This window comes from Pelophylax lessonae, assembly GCF_965119305.1.
Source record: "Pelophylax lessonae genome assembly, chromosome: 8".
Taxonomy (NCBI): Eukaryota; Metazoa; Chordata; class Amphibia; order Anura; family Ranidae; genus Pelophylax; species Pelophylax lessonae.
In genome coordinates, this window is record NC_138775.1 from 140,787,770 (window position 1) to 140,815,264 (window position 27,495).

Here is a 27,495-nt window from a genome sequence, read left to right on the forward strand (position 1 = left end):
AGCCGATGGAAACATTGGATTCCAGGACAGGTAAGTGTCCTAATATTAAAAGTCAGCATCTACAGTATTCGTAGCTGCTGACTCTTTTCATTGGAATTTCAGTAGTTATTATGCACTGCATTTTCTTATTACACAGAATTCTTCAAAGAACAAGTTCTACATTTATCTTTTCCATTTCAGACCAGAAGCACCTCATAAATGTCACATATAGCTACATTTCTTCACCTTATTCCAATACTGAAAAATATTTTCTGTTCAGTCACCTATATAGAAGTGCAATATATAAAATGACAGTCCTAGACATACTTTCAATTAGAAACATTGTCTCTTAAACCCTTTGTAATACACCTTTTTATATTCAGCAGCACAGAACTAGGAATGCATTTCTAGTTATCCCCCAGATGTTCTCCTCCAGTAACTTGCATGCCCTTTTTTTTGCATTCAAGTGCAATACTTTACATTTTTTAATATTAAGCCTCATCTGCCATATAGATTTCCACCCTCTATTTTAACTAGGCCTTCTTGTAAAGTTGCTGTATCCTGTTGGGAAGTTATTGCCCTGCTTAGCTTTGTATCATCAAACACTGAGATTTAACTATTTATTCCAACCTCCATATTGTTTATGAACAAGATAAACAGAATCAGTCCTGGGACAGAGCCCTGGGGTACCCAATTCAAAACTTCAGACCATTCACATACAAGCCATTAATCACCACCCTCTGGATGTGCTCCTGCAACCAGTTTTCTATCCAGGTACATACAATATCACCAAAACCAAAAAACCTTAATTTGTAAATTAATCGTTTATATACTACTGTATCAAATCCCTTAGCAAAATCAAAAGGTACACTAAATCCACAGGCCTTCCTCTATCCAAATTACAGCTCATCTTCTCATAGAATGTTAAAAGGTTGATCTGGCAAGAACCAGGGTTCATACACATTTTTACCAATAAAATTCCATGACTTCAAGTAAGCAAGCTGGGAGCCGGTGTCACTTCAGGTGCATGGGTGAAAAAGCCAGCGATCGGATTGGGAGCTGTCGAGCATGCAGCTGCAGACTAGTGCTTTGCACCTTCAGAGTGGCTAGACAGCGCTGCCTCTCCCATATTTGAAATGTCAAACGTTTTACGACACAGTGTACATTTAGCAAGTCCCGGGTCCTGATCTTTCCCCAGCCACCTCTCATACTTTTCATCATGAAGCCATACATTTTTTAGGCCCCTTTCACACAGGCAGACCGTTCAGATCCGCCTGTCCGTTTTTTTGGCGAATCTGAACGGATGCCCCATGCATCTCTATGGGGCATCGGAAGTCAGCAGAGACGTGTCCACTGACATCCGATCCGTCAAATCTGGACGAATGGAAACCCTATTTTCCATCCGCCCAGCGGATCGGATCGGATGAGAACGGACAGACAATCCGTTCCCATCCGATTCCCCCATAGAAAACAGCGGGACCTGACAGCTCTGTCTCCGCACACAGCGCGGAGACACAGCTGCCATCTGCCTGCTCAGTGGGGGGATCGGCAGATCGATCCCCCGCTGAGATAAACGGAGTCCGCCGACGGACCTGAATGTGTGAAAGGGGCCTAAAGCTGCATTTCCCTGGCATTGCTACACACTAACATTAGCTGAAACTGCGTTACCCCCATAACGTTTAACTATTGTAATTTGACCAATATACTGCAGAAAGAAGATTAATTGGTGCTCCTGCTTGGGGATAAAGCTTCAGTTCAGGCAGTCATGATGGAGGTGAAGCCGGACTGGAATGGATGGCACAGGTGCACAAATGCGGCGCTTACTCTTATATTAGTCTACTAGAGAAAGAAGATTAATGGGCGTTCTTGGGGATAAAGCTTCAGTTCAGGCAGTCATGAAGGTGCAGCCGGACTGGTGGATGGCACAGATTGCACAAATATGTAGCGCTTATCCTTTGTAGGCCGAAGCCACAGTCCCACGAACAGGCAGAAAAGACAGAAAGGCGCCACTGTGGAGCAGATGCTTAATAATTTTATTGACACATTTTACATGGTGTAAGCGTCTATCTGCATAGGAGGTAGGTGTCCCTCCGGGTCCGCGGTTTTTCAGATTATTCAGATTTCAGTTTATGCAGATAGACGCTTACACCATGTAAAATGTGTCAATAAAATTATTAAGCATCTGCTCCACAGTGGCGCCTTTCTCAATTCCATGACTTTTCCAAAACTTTGTGAGCTTCAGTCATTTTCCAAAAAACTTTCCCAGGCCTGGAAAGTGCCATTTCAAAATCCCATGACTTTTTCAGGAATTTAATGACCGTACAAACCCTAAAGAACAGATGTTCATAAAACAATGTTGGTTACTACTGATACCATTTTCATCAGAAAATTCTTGGATATGTTCCCTTATCATTACTTCAAATAGTTTACATACCATTGATGCTAGGCTGACTTGTTTGTAGTTTCCAGGTATATATCTGGCCCCTTTTTTAAATATTGCTTTATTCAATCAGCTGGTACCATTCCAATCGGTAAACTGTCTTTAAAAATTAGGACTTTAAAGGTACAACTGCTCTGGGGCTGGGGATTGGTGGCCTTTACTGTAGGAGGGTCATTGTACTAACCCTGCCTTATAGTGGTATTATACCCATAGGTTTTACAAACCTTCCAGTATGAACAGGTTAGTATTGTTCTCCAAAGTAATTTTTCTGTGGGTATTTCGATCTTTGAACTTTAGCCAAATCATGTCCCTGTGGCGTTTCCTCATATATTTTATTGCTAGTGTGCTTTGCAGTCTTGTTTGTATGCATTTTGCATGTAACTGTTATTGGATGTTCACAGATTGTATTGATATGTAGTAGTATTTTGTCCTGTCGTGTACCTCAATAAAAAAACAAAAAAAACAAAAGGAAGCCCAGCGCACCATAAAGGATTTCATATTCATGTAACATGTCATATTTACCAGACCAAAAAAAAATATAAAAATACATTTATATATTTTTTCAGCCCTGAAAATAAAACATGTGCAAAAACGACTTTATGCTCAAGTAGTTTTATTGAAGTAACTTCACAATGTACGATGATGGGATATCCTCCGTAGCCAAGTTTCCATGCTGTCATTGTTAAAGTTGAACTTCCCTCCTCACACTCAGGGCCCTTTTACATTGTTTTCCAGGAGGACCTGATCGGACCCTCGAGTCTCCTCTATGGAGCGGCAAGTGTCAATGGACATGTGTTCCTTGACACCCGCCGACATCCAATCCTGTCTGCTAAAAACAGATGGATGGCGTTTACATCTGACTGCCCTAGAAGAGAGCGGTCTGTGTCTGTATCCACTCTGCATAAGCGGACCAGCCACCCACCTGTTCAGCAGGGATAAGCGGCCAGATTCCCTGCTGAACAGGCGGACTCCAATGGAGCCTTGCCGATGTGTAGGGGCCTTAGCCTTTCCCTTTCTTAACCGTTTTAAGAAGGCTCTCTATACTAAAACTGACAGATGACAGGCACTTATTACATAACTATCATAGAGATTATACATTCTACTCTACTCCACATCAGACCTACATTCATCTTGATTACTGATTACTTTTTTGTCCACCAATAGGGCATGTATATTGCCCAATTGGCTGAGACAGATTACATTTCTGTACTGGATCACACTCCAATCTCCATGATCACTGCATTAGGTTCTGAGTCTCCCAGGTTCTGGTGCTGGAAGTCGGTCCAGGTCCTTCACATAAAAACTCCACCTACACAACTGAACTCAATTCCGCTAAAATGGGAATCCCATCAATGTGTGATGCATGGCCAGCCTTTTAAATAAAGTGGTTGTAAAGTAAAAAAAAAAAATCACTGCCTGCCCCTCTGTTCTATCTAGCTGTATCTATCTGTAAATTTTTGTAAAAAATGATGGCTCTAAATAGCTTATCTCAGATCTTTTCTAGCCAGTCACATGACCTCTGGCCACTCTCTTCCCCTGGGATCCACCTCAGACTTCAGCCAAGGCGGTCTGTAGCCTTTAGATTGGGAGAGAAGAGCAGCCGGAGGTCATGTGACCCTTCCTCCAGTAAAACAACTACGGTATGTTGGGTTTGATTAACCAAAGCCATCATGGTTTTGTACACAGAGAAGGTCGGCAGCTTCAGCTGTCAAGAAAAGCAGTATTTAAACTTTTTTTTAAACCTATTTAAACTTTTTTTTTTTTTAAGTGTTTTAATATTTTTACACCTTTAACCACTTCTGAACCACCCACCGTGTAATTACGCCGCTACTTTGACGTTAAATACCTGTGTTATGACAGCAGATGGCGGGAAGTCTGTTTTAACATAAAAGTGGTCCCAGCCGAGGAGTCGCCACATAATCCCTTTTATGGGCTGCGGGAGAGGTGCCCACCCCCCTCCCACTCTTTCCCATCTTACCGGAGTCATCGGTAGCCGGGAAAATAATCCAATCCGGATGGGCAGGAAGTCGAGTGAGGGCAAGATGGCCCCCACTCGACTCTATGCCCTTGAAGGACCGGAGCGACGTCAAACGTCACTTCTGCCCAACAGCCTTAAAAGGGCCAAATTTATTTATTGATTAATAAATAATTTTATTTATTTATTTTGCAGTTGTCAATAAAATGCAAAAAAAAAAAAACTAAACAAAACGCACTTTTTCTTTTCGTTGCGAAGTGTTAAAAAATAAATCCTGTTACTGCAGAAAAAAGGTGCATTTTATTCTATAATTTGTCCTGTTTAAAATGACACTAAAATTATGATTCTGGTATAGAGCTTTACAAATTTATTTACAAATGACAGTTTTTTTTTTTTTCAATTTAGCGCTTTTTAAAACGTGAAATGTATAAATATACAGTGCCCTGCGAAAGTATTCTGTCCCCTTGAACTTTGCAACCTTTTGCCACATTTCAGGCTTCAAACATAGATATAAAACTGTAATTTTTTGTGAAGAATCAACAACAAGTGGGACACAATCATAAAGTGGAATGAAATTTATTGGATATTTCAAACTTTGTTAACAAATAAAAAAACTGAAAAATTGGGCGTGCAAAATTATTCAGCCCCTTTACTTTCAGTGCAGCAAACTCTCTCCAGAAGTTCAGTGAGGATCTCTGAATGATCCAATGTTGACCTTAATGACTAATGATGATAAATAGAATCCACCTGTGTGTAATCAAGTCTCTGTATAAATGATAGTCTCAGAGGTCCGTTTAAAGCGCAGAGAGCATCATGAAGAACAAGGAACACATCAGGCAGGTCCGAGATACTGTTGTGGAGAATTTTAAAGCCGGATTTGGATACAAAAAGATTTCCCAAGCTTTAAACATCCCAAGGAGCACTGTGCAAGCGATAATATTGAAATGGAAGGAGTATCAGACCACTGCAAATCTACGAAGACCTGGCCGTCCCTCTAAACTTTCAGCTCATACAAGGAGAAGACTGATCAGTGATGCAGCCAAGAGGCCCATGATCACTCTGGATGAACTGCAGAGATCTACAGCTGAGGTGGGAGACTCTGTCCATAGGACAACAATCAGTCGTATACTGCACAAATCTGGCCTTTGTGGAAAAGTGGTAAGAAGAAAGCCATTTCTTAAAGATATCCATAAGAAGAAGTGTTGTTTAAAGTTTGCCACAAGCCACCTGGGAGACACCAAACATGTGGAAGAAGGTGCTCTGGTCAGATGAAACCAAAAATCAAACTTTTTGGCAACAATGCAAAACGTTATGTTTGGCGTAAAAGCAACACAGGTCATCACCCTGAACACACCATCCCCACTGTCAAACATGGTGGTGGCAGCATCATGGTTTGGACCTGCTTTTCTTCAGCAGGGACAGGGAAGATGGTTAAAATTGATGGGAAGATGGATGGAGCCAAATACAGGACTATTCTGGAAGAAAACCTGATGGAGTCTGCAAAAGACCTGAGACTGGGACGGAGATTTGTCTTCCAACAAGACAATGATCCAAAACATAAAGCAAAATCTACAATGGAATGGTTCACAAATAAACATATCCAGGTGTTAGAATGGCCAAGTCAAAGTCCAGACCTGAATCCAATCGAGAATCTATGGAAAGAACTGAAAACTGCTGTTCACAAACGCTCTCCATCACACCTCACTGAGCTTGAGCTGTTTTGAAAGGAGGAATGGGCAAAAATTTCAGTCTCTCGATGTGAAAAACTGATAGAGACATACCCCAAGCGACTTACAGCTGTAGTCGCAGTAAAAGGTGGCGCTACAAAGTATTAACTTAAGGGGGCTGAATAATTTTGCACGCCCAATTTTTCAGGTTTTTATTTGTTAAAAAAGTTTGAAATATCGAATAAATTTCATTCCAATTCATGATTGTGTCCCACTTGTTGTTGATTCTTCACAAAAAATTACAGTTTTATATCTTTATGTTTGAAGCCTGAAATGTGGCAAAAGGTCGTAAAGTTCAAGGGGGCCGAATACTTTCGCAATGCACTGTATATATATATATATATATCTTTTTTTTTTTTTTCCCTTTGCTTTCACAGCTTCAATCTGCATATTGTAAAGCTGCAGTACACTTTAGATTTTTTTTAACCATTCTTTAGTTTCAGCAGTTTGGATTTTTTTTTTCTTTTTTAACGTCCAAACTAGAAAGTAAATCCATAAATCCAAGTTTTTCATTCGAACATGTATAGTGCTAGGATACAGCCATTCCATTTTAGTTGATATACAAAAATAAATTCCCTTAAGACCAAATTTAGCTGTTTACAATAACAGGTGTTATGGGAAAAAATCTTTGTTGAGACACCTGCTTCAGTAATTACAAGGCAAATACTTCTCATCTGTACCTGTATAGCTATAATGTTCATGGCTTCCATGCCATGTTCATGACTTCCACAGTATTTATAGGTCACACGATTTTCCCCAGTATGTTTTTATATTAAAGTTCCTTTTCAAGGCAAGTTAGTATGTTAAATGTCCTAAAATTGTACCTCTTAATAGTAAATGCAGCTAGGAAGCTTGATTTCTCCTTGTTACATAAGACAGGAGGGGGAGGAAAGGATTGAGCAGGGTTTTTACCATTATTTCTCTCATTCTGTATATACAGGTTGAGCAATGTAATGTCAATCTACAGGGCAGTTGGCAGCACTATGGGCAGCTATTCACAGATAGGGGCTATCGGCTGTGCCAAAATCTAAGCAGCAGTGACAAAGCTGCAGAAATTTCACTGCGTTGTCACCCCATCGGAGTTAGCGGCTCTCAGCGCCTTATTTTCTGCATACGCTATCCTCTAGTTTTCATCGGCCCATGATCTACGGGTTTATAGGTGTCTTGTATGCTCATTTGGCTTAGACACATAGACCTTACCCTTAGTCTTTTCAATTACAGTCAATATTCCCAAATGCGTGTCCCATTCTTCCTGGTTGTTGTATGTAAACTTTGAAAACTTGAATAAAAAGTTTGAACAGAAAAAAAGGTAGTGGCTCTCCAGTGGTTCTACTGGCAGGATCAAATGGTATTTACAACATTTTTCCACTGGTAAAACAGGGAAAAACAGAAAGGCCGGTATTGCTGTTTCTGACAGGCTACCTCACATATGCGACTAGAATTATGGTTCTACTTTAATTCTCAAATATAACAGAATAAGGTACTTGGAAAGCACTTTCAAATAATTTTGGTTGGATGTAATCATGTGAAGAATATATGACCTGTGACTATACCTAGTTGGTGTTTAGCAACGACTAAGAAACTTTTCTAGTGGAGTGTAACGTGTTAATAAACCCAGGGCCCTGCATTCACTATATCTGGTCTCCGACAGTATACACAGAACAAGGGATAGGCAGATATGGGTTTTTCAGGGCCGATACCGATATTTTGGTCCCAACGTATCGTTATCGGCCGATATTTTGTACGTTGAAAGTTTTGAAAAATAAAGAAAATTTTTGACACAAATCTGGTACTGAACATGTTCATTTTTGTTTAATGATAATGGCTGGCTTGCTGGCACCCTGTGGTGGGTGGGTGGCTGGCTGTCTGGCATCCTGTGGTGGGTGGGTGGCTGGCTGGCACCCTGTGGTGGGTGGCTGGCTGGCACCCTGTGCTGGATGGCTGGCACCCTGTGCTGGGTGGCTGGCTGGCACCCTGTGCTGGGTGGCTGGCTGGCACAGGGGCTGTGGGTGGCTGGCTGGTACAAGGCCTGTGGGCGGCTGGCTGATACAGTGCCTGTGGCTGGCTGGTACGGGGCCTGTGGCTGGCTGGTACGGGGCCTGAGGCTGGCTGGTACGGGGCCTGAGGCTGGCTGGTACGGGGCCTGAGGCTGGCTGGTACGGGGCCTGAGGCTGGCTGGTACAGGGCCTGTGGCTGGCTGGCTGTCTGGCACCCTGTCTGTGGGTGGCTGGCTGTCTGGCACCCTGTGGTGGGCGGCTGGCTGGCACAGGGGCTGTGGATGGTTGGCTGGTACAGGGACTGTGGCTGGCTGGTACAGTGCATGTGGGCGGCTGGCTGGTACAGTGCCTGTGGCTGGCAGGTACAGGGCCTGTGGGTGGGTGACTGGCTGGTACAGGGCCTGTGGGTGGCTGGCTCGCTCGCTGGTACAGTGCCTGTGGCTGGCTGGCACAGGGCCTGTGGATGTGGGTGGCTGGCTGGCACCAGGCTGCTGTGAGTGGGTGTATGGCTGTGATAAACTCCTGCGAGACTAGTCTTGACTACAGATGAGGCTGTCCAAGGCAAGGGAGGCGGCCTAAGAAGCACAATGACGTCACAAAAATATTGGCAACATCGGCCAGTTCCGGGGCCGATACCAATATATCAGGGAAAGTGTATATTGGCCCTTGATATATCGGCCTTGCCGATAATCGGCCTATGCCTACACAAATCATTGAAATGCAATTATTTTAGTCAATATAAACTGCTAAACACCTTTTCTCATCGGTATACAGCAGTCTTGTGACTTCTATCAGTGTCCGGCCAAGCACTGGTTAAAGCTTGTAGGAGGAGTTTTCATTCTCCTCCAACTGTCTTATCAGACTGCAGGACCCGTGACCCTCTGTCTGGACAGTGCTAATTGGCCCTGTGCTGATCACATGCACCCTCCACCCAAAAAAAAAAAAAACTCTCTAGCGATACACAAGAAATTGAGCATGTGCAGAGTGCCTCCAAGGCTCTGTTCTATCAGCAGATGGATTGGGGACAGTAAAAGAAGGCGAGGATCAAACAGCCTTTTTACGCAATGCGAAGGATTATTCCCTTAGGCTCTACAGTGAGCATCACAATCATGCTTTACTGCATACTAGAGCTGCACGATTAATCGTTAAAAGAAAATCACGATCTCTATACACCCCCCCCCCCCCCCCCTCACAATCTTAAAATGGCAGGTCCTCTATTCTTATGAAGCGGTTCTCTGCTCACCCACAGGTGTCAAAAAAAATAAATAAATAAAAAATCAATGTTTATCAACAAGCTAGATAACTATAAACACAATGTATCTTTTTGTTTAGATCAGAGGAATGAACTTTCGTCTGTCAGGTGCGGTTCACACTTATGCGATGCGGGAAGGCTGCGAATTCGCAGCCTGTTCCCGCATCGCACACGCACCCCAGGCAGTTCACACTGCCATATGCGATACGCTGGGGGTGTCAATGTAATCTTAACGACACCCCCAGTTTGATCGCATATCGCAGTGCGATCTTGCAGTTCGCACAGGATCGGATCGCACAAGTGTGAACCGCTGTGCGATCCGATCCTGATGCGGCTGCAAAAAAGGGTCCTGTGCGAGTTTTCTGCGGGTGCGGTGCGAATTTAGCCATACAAAGTGTATGGCTAAACTCGCACCGCACAGCTGATCGCATGTAATGAAGGAGCAGTGCGCTCCGACATTACATGCGAACCCCGCACTCGCATAAGTGTGAACCAGGGCTAAGTGCCGGTTCACATTATTGCTGATTGCGCTGATCGCATGTAATTCGGAGCGCACTGCTCCTTCATTACATGCGATCTCATGTGCGGATGCGAGTTCAGCCATACACTTTGTATGGCTGAATTTGCAGCGCATTCGCAGCAAACACACACAGGAGGCATTTTTTGAGCCACCTCAGAATCTGATCGCACAGTGGTTCACACTTGTGCGATCCGATTCTGTGAGTACTTGCAGATCGCACTGCGATATGCAATCAAACTGGGGGTGTCGTTAACATTTAATTGACACCCCCTGCATATCGCATATGGCAGTGTGAACTGCCAGATGTGCGGATGCGATGAGGGATCACGCTGCATATTCGCAGCCTTCCCGCATCGCAGAAGTGTGAACCGAGCCTAAGTGAGGGCAGTTTAACCTCCTAATGACTAAACCCATTTCTGACACTTGTTGCTTACAAGTTAAAATCAGTATTTTTTGCTAGAAAATTACTTAGAACCCCCAAACATTAGATATTTTTTTAGCAGAGACCCTAGAGAATAAAATGGCGATGGTTGCAATCTTTTATGTTACACTGTATTTGCACAGAAGTCTTTCAAACGCAGTTTTTTTGGGTAAAAAATACACTTTGATAAATTTTGAAAAAACTAAAATAGTAAAGTTGACCAATTTTTTTTGTATAATGTAAAAGATGATGTTACGCCGAGAATCCAGAATCGTGCAGCTCTACTGCATACGTAGACTGATTTTATGTTGTGGGTTTAGTAACACTTTAAGTGGCTTGAATAAACCTCACAGATCCCCGCATACATACGAGCAATGTGGATGCAGGGATCTCTCCTTCTGCGCTATTGTATTCCAACAGCGTTTTGATTTTCTGTTCATATATACCCAGCTTTAATCTCTTTTCAGACCTATGCAACTGTGTGCAGAGCAGCGGATTTATTTCAATAGGCTTCCTAACCCACAGAAACGCAGAAAAAAAGTCTGCAGCCCTTCTTACTCTGAATCGCCCTGCAGTGAGCGGCATGGTGCTGCAGCACCATGCGATTTGAAGTGTGCAAAAACACGCTGCCTTTGCCAATGCACGGGGTGCCATTAAGACTTAATGATGCCCCAGTGCCGTCTGCTAAAGTTCCCCACCTGCGGATCTGTGAACATAACCTTGGAGGCAAACAATGTGCACAGTTAAAATGAACATATGGTCGATTGATCTATAGATTTATATTTCTGTCTACCTACTTTTGTGGATTAATAAACCTTTGATTTGTAAGACAGACAGCACAGCCAGGAATGTGACACTTTATTGAGTTAATGGACACCCGTCCTTCGTCCCACCCACCACCACCACCTGCAGCCTGGTGATTGGACAGCAAAGGAACAGCACCACATTGATAATATGAGTGTGCAAGGGATGGCTGAGGCTGATATTTAAAGCCGAGTTCCACCCTAAAATTATACTTACCTCCATCTTCTCGCTCCGGGTCACCTGAAAAACAAATGGATAATCGCATTTTTTTTTTTTACTTACCTGGTTTAGAAGAAAATATACTTACCTTACTTCCTCTTCCTCCCCTCGGCGGCCAAGGCGATTTGTCACTTCCTGGCTTTGCAATGATTCCTGGGAGCTGAACGTCATCGCTCCCAGGAATCATTGCGCCTGCACCGGCCCCGACGTCAGTTCCGGTGCGGGCGCTGTCATACCTTGCTAAACAGCTTCTGGGCATGCCCAGAAGCTGTGCAGGGATGACGCTGCAGCCCCGGAAGTGATGGCGGGGCCGGTGCAGTGCATCGTGGGACCGAAGAAGACGGAAGAGGACACAGAAGAGGATCGCGCTGGCTTCAAGCTGCCCGCACCTGAGATGGCAGCGCTGGACAATACATTTTCAAGGTAAGTATTTCTTCTTGCAGGTAAGTGCAACCCGGGACAGATCAGAGGCTAGCCATTGTGGAATGTACTAGCCCTGACTGTCCCGGGGGTATTTTTATTAAAAAAAAAAAATCCCAGGGTGGAACTCCGCTTTAAGTCTCATTTTTTTTTCTTCTAATAACAAAACATGTTATACTTACCTGCTTTGTGCAATGGTTTTGCACAGAGTAGCCCGGATCCTCCTCTTCTCGGGTCCCATGCCGGCGCTCCTGGCTCCACCCCCCTGCTGGGTGCCCCCACAGCAAGCCACTAGCTCTGGGGGCACCCAAGCAGGCGCGCTCCCGACTTGTGGCTCTGTGTGTCCATTCACACACGGAGCCTCAGCTAGGCAAAACTTTTTTTAATTTTGAATAGAGTAAGGGAGGGTTATAACCCCTATCAGATTTTTTTTTTTTTCGCCAGCTGTGTCCCATTGCAGAGATTTCCCCTCACTTCCTGTCCCACAGCCAAACAGAAATTCAGAGGAAATCCCCATAAATTAGGGGAATTCCTTCCTTCCTTTACCAGAACTAGTGTCCCCATTGGAAGATTTCCTCTCTATTACTTTTCTGGGGACAACTCAAAATTTGGGATTTTCTTTTACTTTCACTTTCAACTATAATGGTAAACAGGACAAATAGAGAGGTTAAGAGCCGGTTCACACTAGCGCAACTTGTCAGGCGACTTGTCAGCCTGACAAGTCGCGCTCCCTCGTGGTCCATTGACCGCTACAGGACCCGTTCTAATAGGAGCGACACAAGACTGTCCTGTACTACTTCGGGGCGACCTTGGAGCGACTTGCATAGACTTCCACTATGTGAAGTCCCTGCAAGTCGTGGTGCATGGGAATGCACAAGTCGCCCCCGAAGTAGTACAGAGTCGTGTCGCCTTAGTGTGAACCGACTCTAAATCTCACTAACAGTGGCACAGACAACAATAAAAACTGACAAGTGTTCTAATCCCTCTCCACTCAATCAAAAACTAAATAAAAACAAGTTTTGCCTTTAATTATACTTTAAAAGCATGTTTACAATGAAGTATGTTAAAAGGAAAAAAAAAAAACACAAATGAGAGAATATGAAAAATAGAAAAGTCTAAAAAGAAGGGGGGAGGGGCTGGGAAATTGTGGGGTAGACTCACAGAAGGAGGAAATTGGAAATGAGTTAACATGTAACAGTATTTCAAATAAATCTACTGAACAGTGACAACTGACAGATAACTGGTCTGACTGGTCTCACCTTGTACAGGCACAAGCTAACAGGACTTTAAAACCCTTCCCCCATCCATCCTCAGTGTGTAGAACTGAACCAAGACCTGCTCTAAATATACCAAACTTTTTGAACAAAACCGCTTTATTGGCACCTCCATGCACTAATAAAGTAGCTGGCATTGCATTAAAACGTGTCATCTCTGGTCTCTGGCGATCTTGGGGTGCAATGGCACCCCATTAAAAATAAATGAGCAGTCCTAATGTAACACAGTACACATTTGGTTATGCATTTTATTGTAACCCTAAGGTCTAAAGGGGGCTTTTGGGCCTGATGTGGGAAGGCTTTCTTGGCCCATTTCTGCAAACCTCTACACATATAACCTTGAAATACTTTCCTTTAGCTTACAGGTGGAATAGTTACTCACTATCTTTCCCACCATGCATACTCAAGTTGCGCTGCGCCCTGCTTTTGGTCCCGCAGCCTCCTGGGACCTGTGATGTGTCCCACAACGCTGCGGGAAAGGAGGGGGGGCCAAACTTCCGCTCGGATCACCTAGCGAACTGGGAGTGGGAAACTGCCAAAGCTAGGTACCTGCTCCCATTCCCCCCAACAAAAATTCCAAATATGGGAGAGGAGGGAGGAGGATCAGAACTTTACCTTTTGGGTAAAGTTCCGCTTTAAAGTGTATCTACAGCCAAAAGGTATTGATTTGTTTTAGAAAGGTAAAGACAGTTTAGAACAGCCTTTTTCCACCAGGGTGCCCAGGCACCCTGGGGTGCCTTGAGGTCTCTTCAGGAGTGCCTTGGCAAAATGCCTACAAAATTGTATACAGGACAGCAGATGGATAAAGGCTGCCTTTTAGTTACACAAAGCCACAGGTTTTCATTGTGCACCATTACAACCTTCTAGCCACCGGGGTCCTAACAACCAATAACCCTTCCCTGCCCCTCTCTGTCAGCACTGGGGTCACATTAGCTGAACAATGGAGAAAAACTGAGGGAGAAGAGAAACACTGGAATACTAGTCACTACCAGTGTGCAAAAGCGTATTGGATTTGGAAGAATAATTCACCTCTAACAATGGGTGTCCTATGTGTGTGGATGTTGATGTATTATGTAAAACTATTAGAATAGTTTATTATATTTTAGAATTGGGTGCCGCAGGACTGTCCATAATTTTGAAGGGTGCCTTGAGATTGTTCACAACTCAAAAGGGTGCCTTGACTGAAAAAAGGTTGAGAAACACTGGTTTAGAATTCCTGTCAATTTTAGTGCCACTGGAGGCTCTGTATGAAAGAGTCCTTCATTCCCTTTCTGATGAAAAGTTTGTCCCCATGACAGAAAGTGAGGGGAAATCTGACAGCAAAAAATAGTAAAAAAAAAAACTTTTTAAAAAGAGTCTGTAACTTTGCCTATTCAGGGTCAAGGGAAAAGTTCTTTTAAAAGCCCACCCCTTACCCATCGATAGTCCCCTTCACCATGTTTCATTTAGGCCTGAGCTCTGCATCCTAAGAGAACAGGTAGAAGTTTCCATGCTGCATAATAAATTAGCAACCCGGTGGAGTCAAACATTGAAAATTTTTATTGGCTACACAAGTACACCCATTAAACCAGGGGTCTTCAAACTATGGACCTCCAGTTGTTCAGAAACTACAACTCCCATCATGCCTAGTCATGTCTGTGAATGTCAGATTTTTTCAATGTCTCATGGGATGTGTAGTTCTGCAACAGCTGGAGGGCCGTCAGTGATTCTATCTGATAAATGGCAGCACTGGGTATCTTTAGTAGGTTCCAACAGATGAAAACAAACAATGGTGAGCTTTCAAGAGAACTAATCATTCTGCCCTAGTTTCTTAGTTTTGGAGAGTTTATGGAAGAGTTTTTTTTGCTATGCTATAACCCATTAGGAAACCTTCTCCTCACTTCTTGTGGGGTCACCAGCACAGAAAATTAAGTTAATCTCTCTTTTTTAACCACTTGCCGACTGCCTACTACACATATACTGCAGCAGTCTAGTTCGGCTGTGCGAACCAATGTACGGGTATGTTGGTTGGTGAAAGCGCTCCTGAGGGCACGTGCCCGCCCCCATTAGGAAGCAGGGAAGCCAATCCACGGGACCAGTGGCCGCGATTGCCACTGGGCACCCATGATCGCTCCCTGCTGACAGAGAAGGACGGTCTACTGTTCTAAACACAGCATACCGTTGTTCTCTCTGGAATGAACACAGAGAGCCTGTAAACCTCCTATTTAGGATCACAGGTCCCCGTGTTGATTCCAGAAGTCTCTCCCCCACGCAGTTAGAAAACACTCCCCTAGGCTCTCACTTAACTCTTTGATTCCCCCTGGGTTAACCCCTTCCCTACTAGTGTCATTATTACAGTAACAGTGCATATTTTTAGCACTGATTACTGTAGTAATGTCACTGGTACCCCCATAAGTGTAAAAAAATATCAGTTAGGGGTCCGATCTGTCCGCCGTAATGTTGCCGTTCCGCTAAAAATCGCAGATCGTCGCCATTACTAGTAAAAAAAATAAAGAAATGACATAAATCTTTCCCCTAGTTTGCAGACGCGATAACGTTTGCGCAAACCAAAGCAATCAAAATACGCTTACTGGGATTTTTTTTTACCAAAAATATGTAGCAGAATACAAATTGCCCTAAAATTTGATTTTTTTTTTTTTTATTGGGAATGTTGTATAGTAGAATGTGAAAAATTGTTTTTTTTTTTTTTTTTTTATCAGAATTGTCGCACTTTTTTGTTTATAGCACAAAAAAAAAAAAAAAATTGCACAGGTGATCAAATACCACCAAAAGAAAGCTCTATTTGTGGGAAAAAAGGACATCAATTTATTTGGGTACAGCGTCGCACAACTGCGCAATTGTCCATTAAAGAAACGCAATGCCGAATCACAAAAAAATGCATGGTCATTAAGGGGGCAAATCCTTCAGGTCCAGAACTGGTTAAAAATTTCCCACACTCTGGGTTAAAATTAGGCGTCCACTTTAATATAAACAAACTAGCAATTTCCTGAAAAACAGTCTTTTGGCCAACAGGAATACAAATGTAGTGTAAGCTGTCAGGCACACTGCATGACGTTTATAAAATCAGCTACACAAATTCTTTACATGGGATTGTGACAAATTAAGGTAAATCTTTAGAACAACTGTCAGGTTTTTATCACTGTCCACGTCCCTGTAAGGTAGATTCATCTTCGCTACTTGTCCTGCTTATTGTTATTACCGAGAGTAAAAGTGAAAGAAAATTCCAAACCTTGAGGTTGCCACCAGAATAAGAGGAATCCAATAAAAATATTTTAAAAGAATTCCTTACTAGAGCTGTTTTGGGAAACAGTAAAATAAAAACAAAACCAATCAATTTAAAGCGGAACTATCCCCTCCCCCAATCGTTTTCAGCCAAGGAAGCTGCCATCTTTGCCTCGGTTTGATCTGCAACTGGCATTACGCTGCACATGTGATCAGTTCTGACTCCAGCTTTTTTGATGGTTTGACAGTTTGGTTGAAAGCACAAGCAAATGTAACTGCTTTTTGAAACTTTTAAAATCGATAGATTTAATTCCGCTTTAACTGTTTCCCAAGACAGTTACATTGAATACATAACTGTCACAATTAAAAAAGTTTTTATAAAGGGCAATAAAAACCCTAAACGTATGCAGGCGCAAGAAAAACGGGGCTCTACTGCAACTGCCAAAAATAACAATGGGCATGGAATGACAAACAACAAAACGAGAGAGTCTTTTAGTCCTTAAAGCGGAGTTCCACCCAAAAGTGGAACTTCCGCTCATTTGCTTCCTCCCCCCCTCCGGTGCCACATTTGGCACCTTTTTTAGGGGGAGGGGGGAATGGGGACCTGTCAAAAACAGGTACCCTTCCCCACTTCCAGGAGACGGCGCCGCTGCACTGTCCCTCAGAAGTTTGGCCCCCTCCTCCATCCCCCGCCGCTGAGCCAATCCGAATGCGCAGCGCACTTCGCGCATGCGCAGTAGGGACCCGCCCGTGAAGCTGCAAGGCTTCACTGCCGGGTTCCTTTACCAGCAATGGCGGTGGCAGCACCCGACAGCCGATGGAAACATCGGCCGGCTGAGGAGCCAATATCGCTGGACTCCCGGACAGGTAAGTGTCCTAATATTAAAAGTCAGCAGGTGCAGTATGTGTAGCTGATGACTTTTAATATTTGGAGGGGGAGGCTGGAACATCGCTTTAACCCCTAGGCGCTGAGTGCACACAATTATGCAGACTCTCAGTGGCCAGGCCTTGGCGCGGAGCAGCTGCATAGTAGTGTGCATTATCACCGATAGAGCTGTGCCAAGAGCACGCCCCCTGCGCACTCTCGCCACAGTGACCGACGGCTCACGAAAAGCTCCCGATCGCAAGCCATTTTTCGATCATATGACTGCCAATTACAGCGGTCACAAGCCTCACCTTCCGGAATTCCAAACCCCTTAACATGCCGATGGAGGCCGGTGCCAAAGGGTTAAAAAAAAAAAAGTTTATATGAAAAAACTGTGGAATGACGTTTACACTATGGCAGCGTCAGCAGTCTCTCTTCCAAGGGGGATCTAGAAAGGCTCCCGCCAGGAAACCATGTAAAACAAAAAGGAGAGAAAAGCGCCACTACCGAACTGTAGCATTTATTAAAACATATTTAGGACATTTGGGGTCTGACAAAGGGGCCATAACCCAAAACGTGTAATCATGCCCATTTATGTCACATGACATTGTTGTGGCCATCTTGTGGGCCTACAACACTTCCTTGCTGTCCACAGTGGTTCTCATCCATGTGATATACACAGTCTACTGCTTCTGTTGACTCTTCTTGGCGTTTCCTTTGTTTACTTCCTGGTTCCAAGCACCTTACATCACATCCACCTGGAGGGGCTTGATCCCCATTGACCACAGGGAAGGCTGCCATCTGCTGGAGATTTATCGATACACTTTTTATTATCTTGTAAATGTCAGTGGATATTTATGGTTTTCCATTTCATAAATATGTTTTCACCACGTGACCTCCGGATGATTTCCCCCCTTCATGACCAGGCCATTTTATTTGCGATACGGCACTGTGTTACTTTAACTGACAATTGCGCGGACATGCAACACTGTACCCAAATAAAATGTATGTAATTTTTTTCCCGCAAATAGGAGCTTTCTTTTTGTAGTATTTGATCACTAGTGCAGTTTTTTATTTCTTGCACTATAAACAAAAAATGACCAACAATTTTGAAAAAAAAAAACAAAGAAAATTACACAAAATGTTTTACTTTCTGCTATTAAAAATATTCAATCAAATAAAATAAAAAAAAAAAAAATCGAATTTCTTCATAAATTTAGTCTAACATGTATTCTGCTACATGTTATTGGTAAAAGAAAAACCCAATAAGTGTATATAGGTTTGTGCAAAAGTTATAGCATCTACAAACTATGGGATATATACTGGAATTTTTATTTATTTTTTTATACTAGTAATGCCATGGTTAACAATTTATAGCGAGACTGCGATATTGCGGTGGACAATCTGACACTTTTGACACTCTGTGGGAACCAGTGAAACTAATTCAGTGCTAAAAATATGCACTGTTACTGTAATGACACTGACTGGGAAGAGCTTAAACATCTATGGTGATCAAATGGCTGTGCCCAGCCAGTGTTTGGTGTTTCTACTAAAGGAATGTGATGGATTTTATTCCCTGCTTTGCAGGAACACAAAATCCATCACTTCACTGCCTGTCAGAAGAGAGCACTGCCTTGCTTACATAGGCAGCGCTCCTTTCTGTGTCTCTGCCCTACACCTGCAGATTGGCTTCTGCTGTGAGTAATCACAGCATAAGCAGGCCACCACCAGCTAGGTGATTCTGCACAGGAGGGCTGTAGCAGTAGATTTGCTATGGGGCAGTCCTTAAGTGGTTAATAAATACTACACTTAGGTAGTGGTGCTGATCTCTCCTTTTTGTTTTTACATGACAACTGTCACAATCGTGTGTGCTCTCAATCAAAATGTCAAGCCATCAAATGTCTGGTGTCATAACCATTCACATGTGCAGCACTATGATACCTGCAGATCGGAGGCTAAAGTAGGGTACGCACTATAAGAAAATCAGGCGAGCGATTGTCCGATTTTCCTTGTTGTTTCACAGCAAGTCAGAACTGAGAAAGGAAAATAAGTGCGAAAATTCTCGTACAACAAAGGCTTTTTTTTATTGTTCATTTCTGATCATGTGCAGTCTTTCTGATTTTTCTTGTACGAAAATTGTACACATTAAGTGAAATTGTTCGTTCGGTTTCCGTACCAGAAAACTTTTGGACCTTGTCCCATCGGATATTTTCGTTCAGAAGGTTGGAATTGGAAAGTTGTGTACACACTATCAGAAAATCATACTAAAGCTCCTCAGATGAAAATGTTTCCCCGATTTTCTTATAGTGTGTATGAGCCTTAAAGTGTTACTAAACCCAGGACCCTGCATTCACTATATCTGGTCTCCCACCATACACAGAACATGGAAATGCTATTATTTTAGTAAATATAAATTGCTTAAAAACTAGAGCTGCATGAATAATTATTAAAAAAATCACGATTTCAATTCACCCGCCCCTCATGATCTTAAAATGCCATTTCCTCGAGCCGTTCTCTGCTCACTCACAGCAGTCAAAAAAAAAAAAAAGAGCCCAGGCAAATGTTTATCAACATTGTTAAGGCTGCTAGACAACTATAAACACAATGTTTTACAAGGTATCATTTCCTTCTTTTAGGCCTCATGCACACTGGACGTTTTTACAGCTGCTGTTAGCAGCGTCAGACGTTTTTTTTTGCAGCTGCAGAACGCCCATCCATGTTATTCTATGGCCTCATGCACACATAGAGCTTTTAGGAGCTCCAAGTGGCATAGGCGTTTTACAGCTCCAAAAAAACCCCAGAAACTGTGGGTTCAGGAGCTCCAGCGTCAAGCTGCAAAAAACGTCTGACGCTGCTAAAGGCTCCATAAGGCTTCATAACGTTGCTTAACGTGCGTTAAGCCACGTTATACGTTTTTTTTCTTCCATTCAAAATCAATGGTTCCCTATGGGAGCCTATTGATTTGAATGGAAGTCACACCGCAGGTCGGATCAGGGTGATCCGACTTGCGGTGCGACCTGCACTGTGAGAATCTTGAGGGGGAACTCCACGCCAAAATGGGGAAAAAAACGGCGTGGGGTTCCCCCCCAGGTTCCAAACCAGGCCCTTCGGGTCTGGTATGGAATTTGAGGGTAGCCCCGCGCCGAAAAAACGGCGTGGGGTCCCCCCCAAAATCCATACCAGACTCTTATCCGAGCATGCAGTCCGGCATGCCAGGAAAGGGGAGGGGACAAGCGAGCGGCCCCACCCCCCCTGGATCATACCAGGCCACACGCCCTCAACATGGGGGGGGGTGTGGGTGCTTTGGGGCAGGGGGGGCTCTGCACCCCGCACCTCAAAGCACCTTGCCCCCATGTTGATGAGGACAAGGGCCTCATCCCCACAACCCTGGCCGGTGGTTGTGGGGGTCTGCGGGCAGGGGGCTCATCGGAATCTGGAAGCCCCCTTTAACAAGGGGGCCCCCCCAGATCCCGGACCCCCTCCCTATGTGAATGGGACGGGGGTCCGGGATCTGGGACGTCATCTGTGACACAAGGGGGCGTGGTCTCCCGATGACGTCATCTGGCGGCCACGCCCCTAATGGCTATATAATAAGCTGCGGAGACCAGAGGCCGGCATAATCGCTGAAGACGTCGTCGGAGGAGGACCGGAGGAAGAAGGACAGCCGACAGCAAAAGAGCAGAAGACCGGAGAGGAGAAGACAAGAAGATTGGACAGCAGAAGACCCTCGGAGAGGAGAAGACAAGAAGGGCGGACAGCAGAAGACCCCCGGAGAGGAGAAGACAGCAGAAGACCCCCAGAGAGGAGAAGACAAGAAGGGCGGACAGCAAAAGAGCAGAAGACCCTCGGAGAGGAGAAGACAGCAGAAGACCCCCGGAGAGAAGACAAGAAGGGCGGACAGCAAAAGAGCAGAAGACCCTCGGAGAGGAGAAGACCCCCGGAGAGGACAAGAGCCGGATGAAGATTTTTAATAAATTTTCCAAAACGTCTCCTGTCGTTATTTCCATACACTGCATTTTATGGGGTGAATGAGTAGGGGTACAGTGTACCCCATACCCATTCACATAGGGAGGGGGTCCGGGATCTGGGGGGGCCCCCTTGTTAAAGGGGGCTTCCAGATTCCGATGAGCCCCCTGCCCGCAGACCCCCACAACCACCGGCCAGGGTTGTGGGGATGAGGCCCTTGTCCTCATCAACATGGGGGCAAGGTGCTTTGAGGTGCGGGGTGCAGAGCCCCCCCTGCCCCAAAGCACCCACACCCCCCCCCATGTTGAGGGCGTGTGGCCTGGTATGATCCAGGGGGGGTGGGGCCGCTCGCTCGTCCCCTCCCCTTTCCTGGCATGCCGGACTGCATGCTCGGATAAGAGTCTGGTATGGATTTTGGGGGGGACCCCACGCCGTTTTTTCGGCGCGGGGCTACCCTCAAATTCCATACCAGACCCGAAGGGCCTGGTTTGGAACCTGGGGGGGAACCCCACGCCGTTTTTTTCCCCATTTTGGCGTGGAGTTCCCCCTCAAGATTCTCACAGTGCAGGTCGCACCGCAAGTCGGATCACCTTGATCCGACCTGCGGTGTGACTTCCATTCAAATCAATAGGCTCCCATAGGGAACCATTGATTTTGAATGGAGGCAGAAAAAACGCTGCTAACAGCTACTGTGGCCAAACGTGCAATAACGCTAGTAGAAAAAGCTACTGAAAGCACGTTTTTACAGCTGCTGTTTCCCGGCGTTATGTAAACAGCTTTGGAGCACGTTTTTATGACGCCCTGTGTGCATGGAGCCTTAGAGATCTAAGGAATGAACTTCTGTCTGTAAGTGACTGTAGTTTAACCTCTTAAAGACTAAACCTTTTTCTGACACTTGTTGATTACAAGTTAAAATCAGTATGTTTTGCTAGAAAATTACTTAGAACCCCCAAACATTATAAAAAAAATTATATATAAATATATATATATATATCACATACACATACATATATATACACACACACACACACACATATATACACACACACACACATTTTTTTTTTATAGCAGAGACCCTAGAGAATAAAATAGCGATCGTTGCAATCTTTTATGTCACACTGTATTTGCGCAGAAGTCTTTCAAACGCAGTTTTTTTTGTGGGGAAAAAATACACTTTAACAATATTAAAATAAACTAAACAGTAAAGTTAGCCCAATTTTTTTGTATAATGAAAAAGATGAGGTTACGCCGAGAATTGGGAGAGAATAGGGATCCTTATTATAAGCAAAAAAAATTGTGATTCTCATTTTATCCAGAATCGGCAGGCTCTTCTAACTACCTACTACCTTTTCACATTAGCAGTATATAGCAGTCTTGTGACTTCTATTAGTGTCTGCTTAAATTTGTAGGAGGAGATTTCATACTGCACTGAACTGTCCTATGGAGATCCAGGACCCCTGACCCCCTGTCTGGACAGTGCTGATTGGCCCTGTGCTGAGCACATGCACCCTCCCAAGAAAAGCAAAAACTCTCTAGCAAAACACCAAACTGAGCATGTGCAGCCTGACTCCAAAGGCTCTGTCTTATCCGGACCTGTTCTGGAGTCAGTGGAAAAAGAAGAGGCTCAGAGAAGACAGGATCAAAAGGGCTTTTTTTTTTTTACACAATGCAGAGGTTTAACCCCTTAGATTCCCCAGTGAGAATAACAAGCATGCTTTACTGCATACACAGGCTGATTTTATGGCTGTGGGTTTATTAACATTTGAGATGGCAGCTTCCTTGGCTTTAAAAAGATTTGATTCCACTTTAATAAAGAACCCAAATACTCGCATTCACACCTGAGCAGAGCATATTCCTGGCCATTTTAATGTTTTTTTCAAGCATTCTTTTACAGTTATCAAGCTTTAGGTGTTGAGTTCATGAGGTGCAAACGCGTACTTATCACGCTTTCACATATGCTTATATTGAACTCTCTGGGGCCGAAAACATCTGAATAAACACGCAAACACAAAAGTTCATGTATTTTTTTGAGCATGCGTGCAATGTGTTTTGTGCGCACTGCGTTTTTATGCGCCTTTTAAGCCACCCTCCCACTGAACTCTATTAGAACTTGTGTTATAATGAAAGGACAGCAGAGATGCAGCATGCAGAACTCTGATGCACTTTTATCAAAACACGTGTTCTATTAGATGGTAGAACCCACAAAACACACTGCACACATGTGCAATGGTCCCGGGCAACTGAGTGTACAAGTGTGAACATGTAGAAAGAATTGGATTCTGCACATTGAAACCCGGTTCACATATATGTGATGACAGACATTGCATGTGATTCGGAGCGCACTGCTCTGCAAATCACATGCGATGTCTGTGCGATGCGAATTCAGCCATACATGCATCGCATTCGGACATGTACACACAGGACCCTTTTTAGGGTCTGCACCAGAATCGGATCACATGGGTATTCACACTTATGCGATCCGATTCATGTCCGAACTGACAGTTGGCACTGCGATATGCGAACACGCGTTTTTGGGTTGTCTTTAACTCTGTATGGACACCCCCAGCAATTCGCATATGGCAGTGTGAACCGCCTGCAAGTTGAATGGGATGCGGGAACCCACAGTGGATTTGCAGGGTTCCAGCATCACATATATATGAACTGGCACTTTGCATAGTCAGGTAAAGTCAGGCATAGAGAAACAAGCTGAGAAATGCTCAAGTGTGAATTAGAGCTAAATCTTAGGACTTCCAGCTGTTCGATGACTACCTTGGTAATGTAGGGGTTAATTCCTGGGAGATCACCAATAGGGTATGATGTAATGGCTGAACAATTACAGCAAGAGCTTGTATTTATCCAAATAGTCAGGAACATTCATCTTTTTTTACTCCATTCCTCCTTTCCCACAAGTCCTTCCTGCCTATCTTTTTTACTCCATTCCTCCTTTCCCACAAGTCCTTCCTGCCTATCCGCTAAAGCCAACTTCCGTTATGACGCCAGATCGTTCGCAGTACACTGTACAAGATGTGACGTGTTATTCACCAATAGGCAGTAGGGATGAGCTTGTGTACGTTGGGACACGAGTCTGAACCCACCTGAGCTCATCCCTGATAGGAAGCCCCAAATCTGGTGCAGTGCGTGCGCAAGATCTGGTAAGGATTCCCTGTAAGGCCCTGGTGATGAAGCCTTTCCAGGAAGCACCTGTGAGGCCAGGATTACATCACCAATGCCTAAGGGGACCAAAAGGTAAAGAGTAAAGCCCAGTACAGGGGGCACCTGTGAGGCCAGGATTACATCACCAATGCCTAAGGAGAACCAGAAGGCAAAGAGTAAAGCCCAGTACAGGGGGCACCTGTGAGGCCAGGATTACATCACCAATGCCTAAGGAGAACCAGAAGGTAAAGAGTAAAGCCCAGTACAGGGGGCACCTGTGAGGCCAGGATTACTTCACCAATGCCTAAGGAGAACCAGAAGGTAAAGAGTAAAGCCCAGTACAGGGGGCACCTGTGAGGCCAGGATTACTTCACCAATGCCTAAGGAGAACCAGAAGGTAAAGAGTAAAGCCCAGTACAGGGGGCACTTGTGAGGCCAGGATTACTTCACCAATGCCTAAGGAGAACCAGAAGGCAAAGAGTAAAGCCCAGTACAGGGGGCACCTGTGAGGCCAGGATTACATCACCAATGCCCAAGGGGAATCAGAAGGCAAAGAGTAAAGCCCAGTACAGGGGCACCTGTGAGGCCAGGATTACATCACCAATGCCTAAGAGGAATCAGAAGGCAAAGAGTAAAGCCCAGTACACACTATAAGAAGATCAAACGATCGTCCAGTTTTTCTTGATGTTTTGCAGCAGGTGGAAACCAAGGATTGTACTAATTGTACGGAAATGACAAGAATTCTCAAAGGACGAGGATTTCTTTTGTTGTTTATTGTTTCTAATCACGCTCAGTCTTTCATATCTGATTTTTCTGGTTGGAAAACAGTACACATTAAGGAAAATCGTTCGTTCTGTTCACGTATGAGATCAATGTTGGAGTTCTGCCCTTCGGAACTTTTCATTTGGAAAGTGGGAATGGGATGTGGAAAGTTGTGTACACAATAATGGAAGGATGGTGTCTCGTACGGAATTTCTCTTGCGATTTTCTCCTAGCGTGTACGTCACTGTAGCCGAAATGACTTTTATGGTGTTTTTAGGTGCGCTTGGGGGGACGGGGACAGTTCTATGACAAGGATTAGGACACCATCCATGCCGATTTTAGACAGTCGGGATTGGCCACGGAGGACAGATATGGGAAGAGCGCCCGAACGCTTTACAAGTTCTGGCTGTAATCGCTCAGCAATGACGTCATACCCTGTTGGTGATCTCCCCGGAATTAACCCTTAGATTGCCAAGGAACAGCTGGAAGAAGTCCTAAGATTTGGAAGTTTCCAGGAAGATCGGAGAACTTCCGCCCACACTCCTCTATCCAGGTGAGTGGCAGTGCCCGGTGCTCTGAGTATTACACCCCCCACCTGAGCCCCCCTCCATACCTGATAAAGAAGAGCCCTCCGCTGTCCGGGGAAGGAAGTCCTCTCCCTCCCCCCCGCGATCACCTTCTCCTAACACCTCCGCGGATGACCCTTTCCGTCCTCCGCCAATCGTTTCGCTGACACTGAGCTCACCGCACAAAGGATGATTGCGAAATCATACGGGTCTTTCCCCGAAAAAGCAGCATGATGCAATCGTCTAAGTGACAGCTCGGGCAGCCAATTAAAAGGCGGTTCGCTGGAGCCGCACGTTGGCGAGAGCTTGCGCTGTGGGCGGTAGAGGGCGCTGTGGTGCTTACGTAATGGATAAAGTGTGTGACTGGATGGGCTTTCCGCGCAGGTCACGTGGCGTGGCGAGAATGGGTTTGGTCAGGTGGGTGTGATGTCACCCCGGGTTTCCGCTGTCACCTGAAGCTTTCTGCTTGGGACTGCAACATAATGGCGGCCAGCGTCGGGCTTTACTCAGCACGGCTCGCGGCCAGGGCGGGAGGACTCCTGAGGGCACCAGGGAAACCTTCCACAGTGATTGGTGTGCCTCGCCGGACCGCTGTCACCACAAACACCGGGGCCATTTATCCCAAACCGGAGAAAGTGAGTCCGTATAGGGGGAGGGGAGGGGGCTCAGGGCTGCCATTTCTATGTTACAGACTGCCATGTACCACACCTCTCCTCTTCTGGAACCTTCTTCCACAATGCTGGAGACCCAGGCCTGTCTCCTGGAGAAGACCTCTTCATTAGGGGCTCATTCACACAACAAACACAGCATGCATCGGGCTTGTTGTAACGTGCCGCGTTATGGCGCGGTTCACACTTGTGCAATCACAGACATCGCATGCGATTTGCACCACATTGCTGTGCAGATCAGATGCAATGTCTGTGCGATTCTAATTCAGCCATACAAACTGTGTGGCTGAAACTGCATTGGCGCTAAAATGGTGCAGGGCCCTTTTTTTGGTCCACGCTGGAATCAGATTGCATGGGTGTTCAAAACAATGCCATCCGCTCCCTGCACCATTTCACAGCTTGCACTGCAAACCGATCAGGGGGTGTCATTAACATTGACACCCGCAGTGGTTTGCAGATGTCGGTGTGAACTGCGGGCAATAGGTGGGATGTGGGAACCCCGCACAGGAATCGCGCTGGTTACTGCATTGCACAAGTGACAACCGAGCCTAAAACAGATCTTCGCTCCAAAATCCCCCTTGCCCTATTGTATTTCTTGTCTCCCTAAAGTGAAATCCCTTCTATCATTTTCATCCAAGGAAGCTGCCATCTTGGCCTCTGTTTGATCTGCAACTGCCATGATACTGCACATGTGATCAGTTCTGACTCCAACCATTTCAATGTTCCATTTGACAGTTTGGTTGAGAGCACAAGCAAATGTAACTATTCCATCCCCAACATGTGTTGGGAATGTAGCTGGTTTTTTTTTTTTTTTGTTTTTTTTTTTTTTCAACTTCGAGGTTGTAAACCCTTTTTTTTTTTTTTTTTTTTTCACCCTGCAAGACAAACTCATAATGAGCTAGTATGCATCGCATACTAGCTCATTATGAAATACTTACCTTAGAACGAGCCCCCAGCGTGCCGCCCGCTTAGCTGGATGACGGGCGACGTGTCCAGTCGCCCGTCTTCTGGGATCGCGGCATCCGGCCATCTGATTGGCCAGAGCCGCGGTGACGTCACTCCCGCGCGGGAGCCGACGGTCACGGCACGGAGTTCTGAAGGAACAACACCAGCGGCCGTTCCTTCAGAGCGCATGCGCCAGTGACGTCACTGGATGCATCTAAGGTAAATATCTCCTAAACGGTACATGTTTAGGAGATATTTACAGTACCTATAGGTAAGCCTTATCATAGGCTTACCTATAGGTACATGTGTCAGAGCAGGGT

General features: G+C 44.9%; 1 protein-coding gene across 1 annotated transcript in view; it reads right to left on the reverse strand.

The window, feature by feature from the left end:
* Positions 1 to 25,898, reverse strand: part of CEBPG (CCAAT enhancer binding protein gamma) — a 35,114-nt gene extending 9,216 nt beyond the window's left edge. Inside the window, exon 1 of the mRNA XM_082266083.1 lies at positions 25,610 to 25,898. The gene's annotated coding sequence lies outside the window, so the exon portion shown is untranslated. The remainder of the gene's footprint in view (positions 1 to 25,609) is intronic.
* Between the last annotated feature and the right edge of the window lie 1,597 nt (positions 25,899 to 27,495).